The sequence below is a fragment of the Ostrea edulis genome, chromosome 2 (genome assembly GCF_947568905.1).
Source record: "Ostrea edulis chromosome 2, xbOstEdul1.1, whole genome shotgun sequence".
Taxonomy (NCBI): Eukaryota; Metazoa; Mollusca; class Bivalvia; order Ostreida; family Ostreidae; genus Ostrea; species Ostrea edulis.
The window spans coordinates 63,705,937-63,716,558 of NC_079165.1; the positions used below are offsets into that span (position 1 = coordinate 63,705,937).

Genomic DNA, 10,622 nt, shown 5'->3' on the forward strand with positions numbered 1-10,622 from the left:
AAAAACAATCGGTATGAAACAAATCAGACAGAATTTGAACCAATGATAGGTTGTATTGGCAAAATATGTTGTTATAACGACTATAGAATTTGCGAAATGCTGACTTTAAACGAGACTATTGAAACCCCTGCACCATCAACTTGTTAGTCAGTATAACATTTCTTATTTTAAGTACCTTGATAATAGTAGTTAACTTTACTGATCTTTTTTCATGGAGTTTTTATCTACTACAAGCGGTACTAGCATTTTCAAGTTTTGTATAACATTAATCAATATTTCTTAATTTTCATTCTCAAAGAAAGTGACAAGGAGCTCATTTCAAACTTTTATTTTTCACAAATGTATCCACTATGGTAAGTCCCATTGTCGCAGAAGACGTTATGAAATGTGTAGCGCTCTCCTGCGTAAAAGAACATGCAGTCTTCTGGAGATCTGTCACTTCCGTTAGGTTCTCCGGAACCAAACGCATGATACGTCATCTTAACCATTTTTCCGTTTCTGATCCACCTCCAGTCTCCTCCTGATTGCCTCCTGTTTATGTTCCTTCCACCGACGTAGAAATGGAGACCTGTTATAAATAAGGACTAGCTTAGTTTGATAACAAAATAATAGTTCATATTACTACATTAATTGGATAATGCAGGCTCGTGGGTATGGCGTGTAAAACTTCGTTAAATATATATTAAGAGCAAAGATTGTGATATTATCTACAAGACTAAGATTGTAATATTATTTACAAGACTAAATCTCCTAACAAGTAGATGTATGCTATCAATTAGAATTATGATTCCAGCTGAAGGTCTAAAATTAGGAAAGAGAATGTGTCGTTTCATAATTACATGACAGGAACAGTGGGGTGTACGAGTTTAATGCTACTTTACCGTCATACACTTACAGAATATACATCACGATTAGAACTAGCAATAGCCAGTAAAATACTGAAAATTAGTCGGAAATAAAGAAAAGATGTATTGATTTATACCGGATATTTTTCATATCAAACAGCGAGGTAGAGCAGTGCAAAAATGCATGTATGACACTTGGGACCCAACCTTAAGATGTATCATTTTTACAATTTTGTAGTCCTGTGGGGATACGGGTTAGAATAGGTCCTCAGTACCCCCTCCTTGTCGTAAGAGGCGACTAAATGGGTCGGTCCTTCGGATGAGACCGAATAAATCGAAGCCCCGTGTCCCAGTAGGTGTGCAACAATAAACATCCCTCCCTGCTACAAGGCCCAGAGCAGAGGCCTAAATTTTGCAGCCCTTCACCGGCAATGGTGGCATACGTCTCTATGATATGAGTGAAATATTCTCGAGAGGGACGTTTAACAATATACAAGCAACCACAATTTTGTCAGAACAGAGTAATCATATAAAAGATCGAGTATTTCGATGAATTTGAGCCAATTTTGAAATAAGAAATTGATGACTATTTTCATAAATGTTTAAAAATTTCATAAAGTGGAAATGGAGCGATTATAGTATAATGTATATGCGGCGAAGTTCAGTCTTTTCCTTTGATAATGATTTCTTCTAAAAGTAGTCCAATTCACGCTTATGAACACTTTAGATTAGTTGGAAATGTAAAGAAATATTCACATTACACATGTAATATATAATCAGTTTTGTAGAGCACGGAAGGAGATAACAGTGAATAATATGCTGATCACTCAGGAAATTCATTACAAAATTGCAAGAAGGGGCGGAACGATACTCGTTCTTTACACCAAGATGTTATTTGTAGTTGTGGGTTGAAATTTCGTTTCATAATCAAAAGATAAATTTAAAAAGTTTCATTCTCATAAGAATTATCGCTAAATGTTTTCGTATATTTGTTTGAATTCGATCATATTCCCAATTCCACAATTAGTGGGGCAATTAATCAAAGTCTAGAGTGAGAGATATATGTAGGTGTCCAAAGACTCTTAAAATGTCCACGACAATGTCTAACATCAAAAATGCATCACCAATGCAACTTTACGTAGGTGTAAATCTAACTTTTCATATCACAATATTTACATTTCCAAAGCTTATATCTTCGATATCGTTACCAGTTGAAATGATAGACATTTCCTCATGAATGTGAACAATGTGCGTAATCAATGCTATATATTGCGACTCTTTTATCGACTGTGGATAAGCTGACAGAAATGAAAGTAAAATGTAAACATTATGAACAGCAACGCTTCATGCATTCACGCTTTTCATCAGCGCTGCAATATAGAATGACTCGTCATTCCCGGCACCGCGTGAGTATTCAAACGGAACACATCCCTCCCTCGTAAGGAGTGTTAAAATAATTTATTTTACCAAACAAATATTCGCTGCTATGACTTTAAACGTCATGTATCATACATGAGTAAATTTGAATGGGTCGTAAAACACCATGGAAATAAAACAATGTAGAACTGATTTACTGTCTCCTTCAGACCATGGCAGCTAATGATAAAATTTAATCACTATTGTACAGAACATCAAGAATTTAAAAATGATTTTAAAACTTTAGAGAGAGGTAAGAATAAAATATATTTGACATAATCATTTTTCTTAAAATGTTAAACTTGTACAGTTATGAATTTGACATTACCTGAATTCATCCTCTTCAATTTCTGTTTCATCAACATCGCTTCCTCCAGTGTTTCGAAGTTAGCCAGATACGCCCCCATACGGCTACATCGAGCTTGAACAAGGGAGTAAAATATAAGCAGAAAGACCATACAAGTTGAAACCAAAAAAGGGGAATTTACCCGGAGGAATAAAAAAATTAAGAAAACACGCCTGATTGAATTTTGGAGATTGATAGAAATGTTACTTACAAATGCTTCGTCTGCGGAAACTTTGTCTCTGCTGATGTAATAACAGTTTCTCTCATAAATATGAAATGGAGGCTTGCATTTGTCAGCTATAAAAGAAACAAAATAACATAATTTAGCACTTGAACTTCCTGTACAATCGTCATTAGTTGAGGTGAGTTATTTTTCGCTAATATTAATAACCTCAGCAAGTTTACAGCTTAACTAATTAGAAACCTCCCAAGTATGAACCAATCCAAGAATTTATGTCCCAATTCAAGAAGAAACGAAAACAATTTCACAAACAATCACTGAAGATTGAGAGATTGATATATCAGACAGTTTCAGTATCACAAACGTACATCTCGATATATTTGTGATAATCTTGTAATTAGTCTTCAATTCTTCCCAAAAAGTGTCGTTTGGTTTTTTCCATTTAATTTTATTCAGGTATGAAATATTGCAGAATGTCATGATTGCAAATCTAAAATAACAAATTGAAACCTGACAATAACACTATGCAGTTATAAAAGTTAAAGAATAAGTAACTGTATGATTGATTGATGTTTTCCGCCACACTCAACAATTTTTCAGTTATCTGGTGGCGCCCAGTTTTTATTGGTGGAAGAGAGAACCCAGATACAATGTACCTGGGAAGAGACCACCGACCTTTCGAAAAGTGAGCGCGATGCTCTAACCACTTGGCCACGGTATGAATAGCATGACGAATGATGATATAATAACGTAAGGATAACCCATATGAGCTTAAATCAGCTTATTTCCAATGGGATCCTTATATTCATATAATAGATCTGATTAGTAGGGTTTGATTAATAGTTGCATTATGCGTTGAAAACTTACAAGCTTCAGACATATTTTTATGATAGAATTCTAAATTTTCTTTTAAAAAAGTATTGCCAAAATTGGACAAGTTATCTTATATCCCTTGCCTTGCTGGCTAATAAGGATTTCACAGCTTTTATTTGACGTCAAAAACAAATCGCCATTATTATAAAGCGAATTGATATTAAACTGTGTGTTACATAAGTTGTTTTCATCGAGTCGGATCGAAATTTCAATTTTGTGTCACAGATCAAATTTGAACCCCCCTTGCACAAATTGATAATTAATGTGGTGTGATTTAGTACTTCAAGTTTGAGTTTTGCTGAACTGAATTATTTTTCAAAATCATTGATCAAAATAGGCAATGACGATGCAAATATTTTTAATTTGCATACACTATTATACAATAAAACTAGAGGAAGAAATTATCTCGTTACTGGTTAAATAGATACGACTAACATGGTAAATGATGTAAAATAAAGCAATTAAAAAGAAATGATAACAATGCATGGATAATGAAAGGTGAAGATAATATAAGATGATATGAATAATATAAGATGCTATATCTAGTACTAAATGTGCTTTTCACCGTGAAGTGATGAAGATGACGAGGTTGTAGTGGCTAAATCTGATTAGAATCGGTGAGAAACTGTAACCAATCAGAGCTCAATATCACAGATCATAATTATAGATGAGTTATATCTATGAGGGAAAAGGTTTAAAGATTATGCAAGGAATAAGAGATGGTTTAAAATGCGCAATTATGAATTAAAATACTTTAAAAGATGAACATTCTATATCAAGATTATACTTTTAAAGTAAATAATGCAAATTCAAAAAGTAACTTCAAAAATAGTAATCATCAGACGGTCTTTCCACGTGTTGCCTTTACAAAGGTTAGGAAGGTTAGTCACCTCAACCTGGGTAGTAGATACTAGTTCACAGAGTACGTAAATAATCAATAACCGCAGCAGTTACACATTTTAAACGAGTCAAAATAGTGCAGTGTAGAATTTAAAGTGAAATCATTCAAACAGTAATCAAAATTTTGTAATTTCCTGTAGTGAATTATTTTTTATTAATGCACTCTTCAAAATGATACCATGATTACAAAAAATCACACAAGCGATTTATTACCTGTACAAGATGATCGTTTAACATCTTGAATAAGTCTAAACGAGAACTTTATGGGGCAAGCTTTCTTATGATAGAACTATCAATACAGTGAATGTCACTCACCTTTCGTCGAACAGGCCAGTACAATTGAAGTACACAACCAACACAAACAATAAAGCCCGATGGTCATCTTGAACGTCCACCTGATTTAGCTTGGGAATGGCATCTCCGACCAGTTATATTTATAAGTAAAATTCAATACAACAGATTAAGTTACATTGCATTTACTCCGCGTGATGGCACGTAAATAATTCATTATTTCAATAGAATAGATCAACAACACAATGTTGGCAGTCTTTGTCATGGCTTTACTTGAGTAATACAATACAAGTTAAATTCATTTCAACAATAATATTCCACTTCACTATATTATTGTATTATATAATAAGTCATTAAACTACAATGCATGATCTACATCGACTTTGGTAGTTATGACGTAAGATCAATGCTCAATAAAGCGATCACTCAATCAATATTTCAATCCAACAACACTTCAAATCAATCAATGTTGCAATCACTCAATATAATAATCAACCAGTGTATCAATGTTTTCAATCAGTCAATATATTCAATCAATGTGTCAATCAAAATAAGCCCAATTATTGGCCACGGACCTGAAAGAAAACAGAATCGGGGCAGGCTTTAGCAAAATTCGGCACTTGCGGATTACACCACTGCAAGTATTTCGTTGAAAAGCCATGGCGCTTTGGTATGTTAGCTCACTCGTGACAATGTGTATCTGAAAAATACATAAAAAGAACAGCAGAAACCCGATGTAAAATTATTAAATTGAATACCTATCAAAATTTTGGGGGTGGGTTGAAAATTTTGTTTGGATGGATTCTAGAAAGGATTTGAAATTGGCGCGCCCGTAATATATATATGTGCATTAGGAGGGGTAGTGTCAAAAGTGGCAAGATGGTAAAGGGGTAGTGTCAAAAGGTGAAAATGATAAGATTGCAAGAGTTATGCCTTTTCAGCCACGCAACAAATATTTGATCTACTCATCAACAACACAATGTTGGCAGTCTCTGTCATGGCTTTACTTGAGTAATACAATACAAGTTAAATTCATTTCACAATCACTATTCTACCTCACTATATTATTGTATTATATAATAAGTCATTAAACTACAATGCATGATCTACATCGACTTTGGTAGTTATGACGTAAGATCAATGCTCAATAACGTGATCAATCAATCAATATTTCAATCCAACAACACTTCAAATCAATCAATATTTCAATCACTCAATATAACAATCAACCAGGGTGTCAATGTTTTCAATCAGTCAATATATTCAATCAATATGTCAATCAAAATAAGCCCAATTATTGGCCACGGACCTGGAAGAAAACAGAATCCGGGGCAGGCTTAAGCAAAATTCGGCCATGTCTTCATTTATGATCAAGAATGTGCATACATGATTGATTAAATATTGTTTAACGTCCCTCTCGAGAATATTTCACTCATATGGAGAAGTCACCACTGCCGGTGAAGGGCTGAAAAATTTAGGCCTATGCTCGGCGCTTACGGCCTTTGAGCAGGGAGGGACCTTTATCGTGCCACACCTGCTGTGACACGGGGCCTCGGTTTTTGCGGTCTTATCCGAAGAACCGCCCCATTTAGTCGCCTCTTATGACAAGCAAGGGGTACTGAGGACCTATTCTAACCCGGATCCTCACGGAAATATGCATACATGAAGACATCTGCCAAAAGCGGGCAAACTTTTGCACCAATGCCATGACAGGGAGACTGTGCATCTAGCTGGAGGTAAACTTTGGCGTTGCTATGTACAATATTGAGCAATCACTCACGTGTGGCGTTTACAAATATAACCTGAGCAGTATTGGACAGATGTGTTCCATCACGATATAAAATTGGGGTACATTGCTGGAGATCTGGGTATTTAATGTATGCACCATTACGCTGTACTATGAATGGGGCTATTGACTTGTTAATTCTTATCCGGGCTTTCTCACCTGCAGTGTTTGAGAGCATGTGTCTATAATAGTTTCTTGGGAGTATTTGGGACCATACAAAGCGAGTGTTTGGTAGAAGGGCCTGCAAGTATACAATAGTCAATTTCATTTATCTCCAAAAGAATTCTCACTAGAAAGAAAAAAAGGAAGTTTCAAGGACGGTCAGACATCTTGATCAGAAACCTATATGGCATTAATACAGAACAGAACAAGTTCTTGATTTGGGTAAATGTTATGGCTTTAATGAATCAATTAAACATACAACAGATGCGCCGAGCTTTCCATAAGCTTTTTGGCTGCATATCAAAAGTGAGTAGAAAACCACACCAGCAAAGGACCTGGAAATGACAGTATCCAACAGTGAATGGCTCTCTAGATAGCAAAATTCCGCCACTTGGATTTCAAATATATATATATATATATAAACTGCTACCATAGCAGTTGTTGCCATCAAAGCAACACAATTGTTGCCACCAAAGCAATGCAATAAAAACTGCCACCAAAGCAGTGTTTGCCACCATAGCAAACCAATTTGAACACAAACAAAAAATAAATCAGAACCATGACATTACCCCAATTAATAGAATATCATATCAGCTGCTTTAATTTAGCTTGCAATGTTCCAAGAAATTGTCTATTACCTTCAACAGAAAGGTGAACACCATCTTTCAGAAACAAACGTGTATGTGAAGCAGTAATTTCAGGGTACTTCACAGAGACACCACCATTTTTGATGACAAATGTAGCAATGGAGCTATTAATGCGCTTTCGAGACTTTTGAGCCTCATTGTTTGAAATAGTGTATTTCCAATATAATCTGGGAAGAATGTGAGCACAGGAGTCGACAATTTTATCAATAAAGTAGAAATATATGAGAAATGGGCATAAATACTACCACTGAGCTTCGCGAGCGTAGCGACAGGAATGCAACGCGATTTCGGCAAAATCTGCTCCGGTGCTATGTTGCGTGAAAAAGACAGCAGTACCCGGTTATAAATAACATCAGTCGATGTGTCCCACCTGACTTCTGGATCGGTCACCCTTTTAATTGCCGTCAATTACTCTAAAATCCAAAATAAACATACTTTCGAAAAAATTCAGATTTTGCCGAAATCGCGTTGCATTCCTGCAGCATGTTGGGGAAACAAGTACATACATATATGAATTGCTAATCATGTATATATACAAGTAGATGGACAGTATCAGTATTATACCAATATATGAATAATAAACTATAATGATTTTTGCAGTTTTAAAGCATCACTTCTTTTTCTGAAAGTTTGCACTAAATATTCACTCAATTTGACAATTACTGGTTTGTCTTCATTAATCATCAACCAAGTAAATTTGTCCTTATTTGTTAGATAGATAAAAATTTTGTTGAGCTTGTATATACCATTAAAAAACATATTTCTCTCTTCAACATAGAATTGACAATCAGTAAGGAAATGAAATTCATCTTCAACACAATTAAGGTTACATAATTCACATATTCTTTTGTTTCTTTCTAAAGAAATCTTCTGGCCAGAATTGGATTTTGTAAATTCATATCTTCCTCTTTCAATTCGAAGGTCATGTGCACTAATTCGAAATCTACATAGAGTTTTTCTTAATTCTAGGGATTCTAAAAATATATAACTTTCCATAGTAAAGTTTTCTTTATACGAAAAATATGTTGTGAGTTTTCCTGATTTCTGACCCTCTTCACGTCGTTTTGACCAGTAAAGTAAAAATTGTTTCCGTACCTGATTCTTCATTTGTTTTTTGAAAAATGAGAATTTGAGATTTTTACAATTGGGTAGCAAAATGCCCATTTTTTCCTTAAAATAATTAACGTTTTTGTACCAACAATTTATATTATATGAATTCAGATTGATATTCTCTGTATAAGCACTGTATAACAGGGATGGTTCTGGGCAATTCTCAAGTCTATGCCAATATAGTAAAATACTTTGGATTATAGAGCAGAACATAGGATATCTACCCAATTCAGAGATTATTGCAATATTAGTACTTCTTTTACCGGCACCCAGTAGATGTTTACAAAACTTAATATTCAGGTTTTCTACCTCCCAATTTTTAAAGATATCATATAAATCTCTGTCTTTTTCCAGCATGCGTGTTGAAAGTATTCCCCATATCTCGCAACCATAAAAGGCGATGGGTTTTACCATATGGTCAAAAAGATGCAAAAATGTTTTAATTGGTGGATCGATAGATTTGATGTCTTTATTAAGTTTGAATGAGGCCTTAAGAGCTTTATTGTATAGATCAGATTTTCTTCCTTGAATGAACCACAGGAGGATAATATTACTCCTAGATATCTATATTTGTTAGTACATTCAATACATATATTGCCGAACATAAAATTTTCTTTAATTAGGTGTCCGCTTTTATTAAAAATGACTACTTTTGTCATATTGGTATTAATTTCTAAGCACCAATCGTTGCAATATTTTTCAAGTAAGTTTAGTTTGTTTTGTAGTCCATTTTGGTTTTCTGAAAGCAGTACAAGATCGTCCGCATATAGAAGAGAGGTGATTTTCTTTCCAGAAAGATTGACAGAGCCAATGGTTTCTTCATCCAGTAATTTAGAAAAATCGTTCAAAAATATTTTAAAAATATTTGGGCTTAAGACATCACCTTGTCGAACTCCTAACTCTGGTGTATATGGCAGGGTTAACTTGTTCCCTACTTTTATGAAAATATTGTTGTGCCTATACATACTACATAATATGTTGTAGAATAAACCATTGATATTTAATTGTAGGAGTTTTAGTTTAATGCCTTCGTGAATGACGGCATCAAATGCCTTATGAAAGTCTACAAAACATGCATAGAGTCGTTTATTGCCAGTGTTAATGTATTTGTCAATTAAACATTTAACTACAAATAAATGGTCTGATGTCCTGGATTTTTTTGAAAATCCTATTTGACTCTCGTGTATTATTTTGTTTTCAGTTAAGAATGTATCAAGCCTGCCGTTTAAAATGATATTAAAAGGTTTTGCTATGCTGTTAGTTATAGTTATTCCTCTATAGTTTTGGGGGAGCTTTGGATTATCCGATTTAAAGATGGGTGTTGTATAACCTTCTAACCATTTTTCTGGATAGATTACTGATGTTAAGACCATATTGAATAGTTTTGAGATACAAGGATTTATATATATTTGAGCTGCTTTTATCATTTCATTTGAGATGTTGTCTAAACCAGGACTTTTACCCGACTTTAAAGTAGATATGGCCTTTTGAATTTCAGACAAAGATATCTTGAAATCCAATTTGCTAAATGACTTACAGGTCTGGCTGTTTTTTAGTTTATTAATTCCGGCTTCTATAATCTTAACTCTGTCCTTGTAATGATCTGGTAATTTAGATAGAGAAGTAAAATAGTCAAACCATGTGTCCCCATCAATACACTTCTCTAAATTTTCTTTTTTCCCTTCATGTGTCTAGACCAATGAGTTTCACAGCCTTGTGTAGCAGTGGTGTGAATTGATATTTAGTGAAAGGCAGAGTATTCAAGTGGCAGAAAAAGGGGCCTTGAATTTGAGGCCTAATTGACAAAAAGTTGTGGATGTGTTTGAATAATGGTTCAGTTTGAGAATTGAGTGTAATCTGTATCGTGGCACCCCTATGATATTAGTCGGTTTTTGAGCCTTTGATAAGCAAACTAATTTGTACATCATCAATGGTGACATCTTGGAAGGATAACGTGGGTGTAAATTTACTGGAATAAGTAAATTCACTAATGCGCAATAGCGCAAAAAATGCTAATTGAAAGACAGTTGAGAACATTGTAGCTTGGTACGAGTTAGAGCACACT

The 10,622-nt window shown here is 34.4% G+C and overlaps 1 long non-coding RNA gene across 1 annotated transcript; it reads right to left on the reverse strand.

Moving 5' to 3' along the window:
• Positions 1-312: 312 nt before the first annotated feature.
• On the reverse strand, positions 313-7,625 carry LOC130052256 (uncharacterized). Its single transcript, XR_008800612.1, has 4 exons — positions 4,877-7,625; positions 2,819-2,904; positions 2,590-2,682; positions 313-568 (listed from the first exon to the last, which is right to left on the reverse strand). It is a non-coding gene; the product is annotated as an uncharacterized LOC130052256 (long non-coding RNA).
• Positions 7,626-10,622: the final 2,997 nt, after the last annotated feature.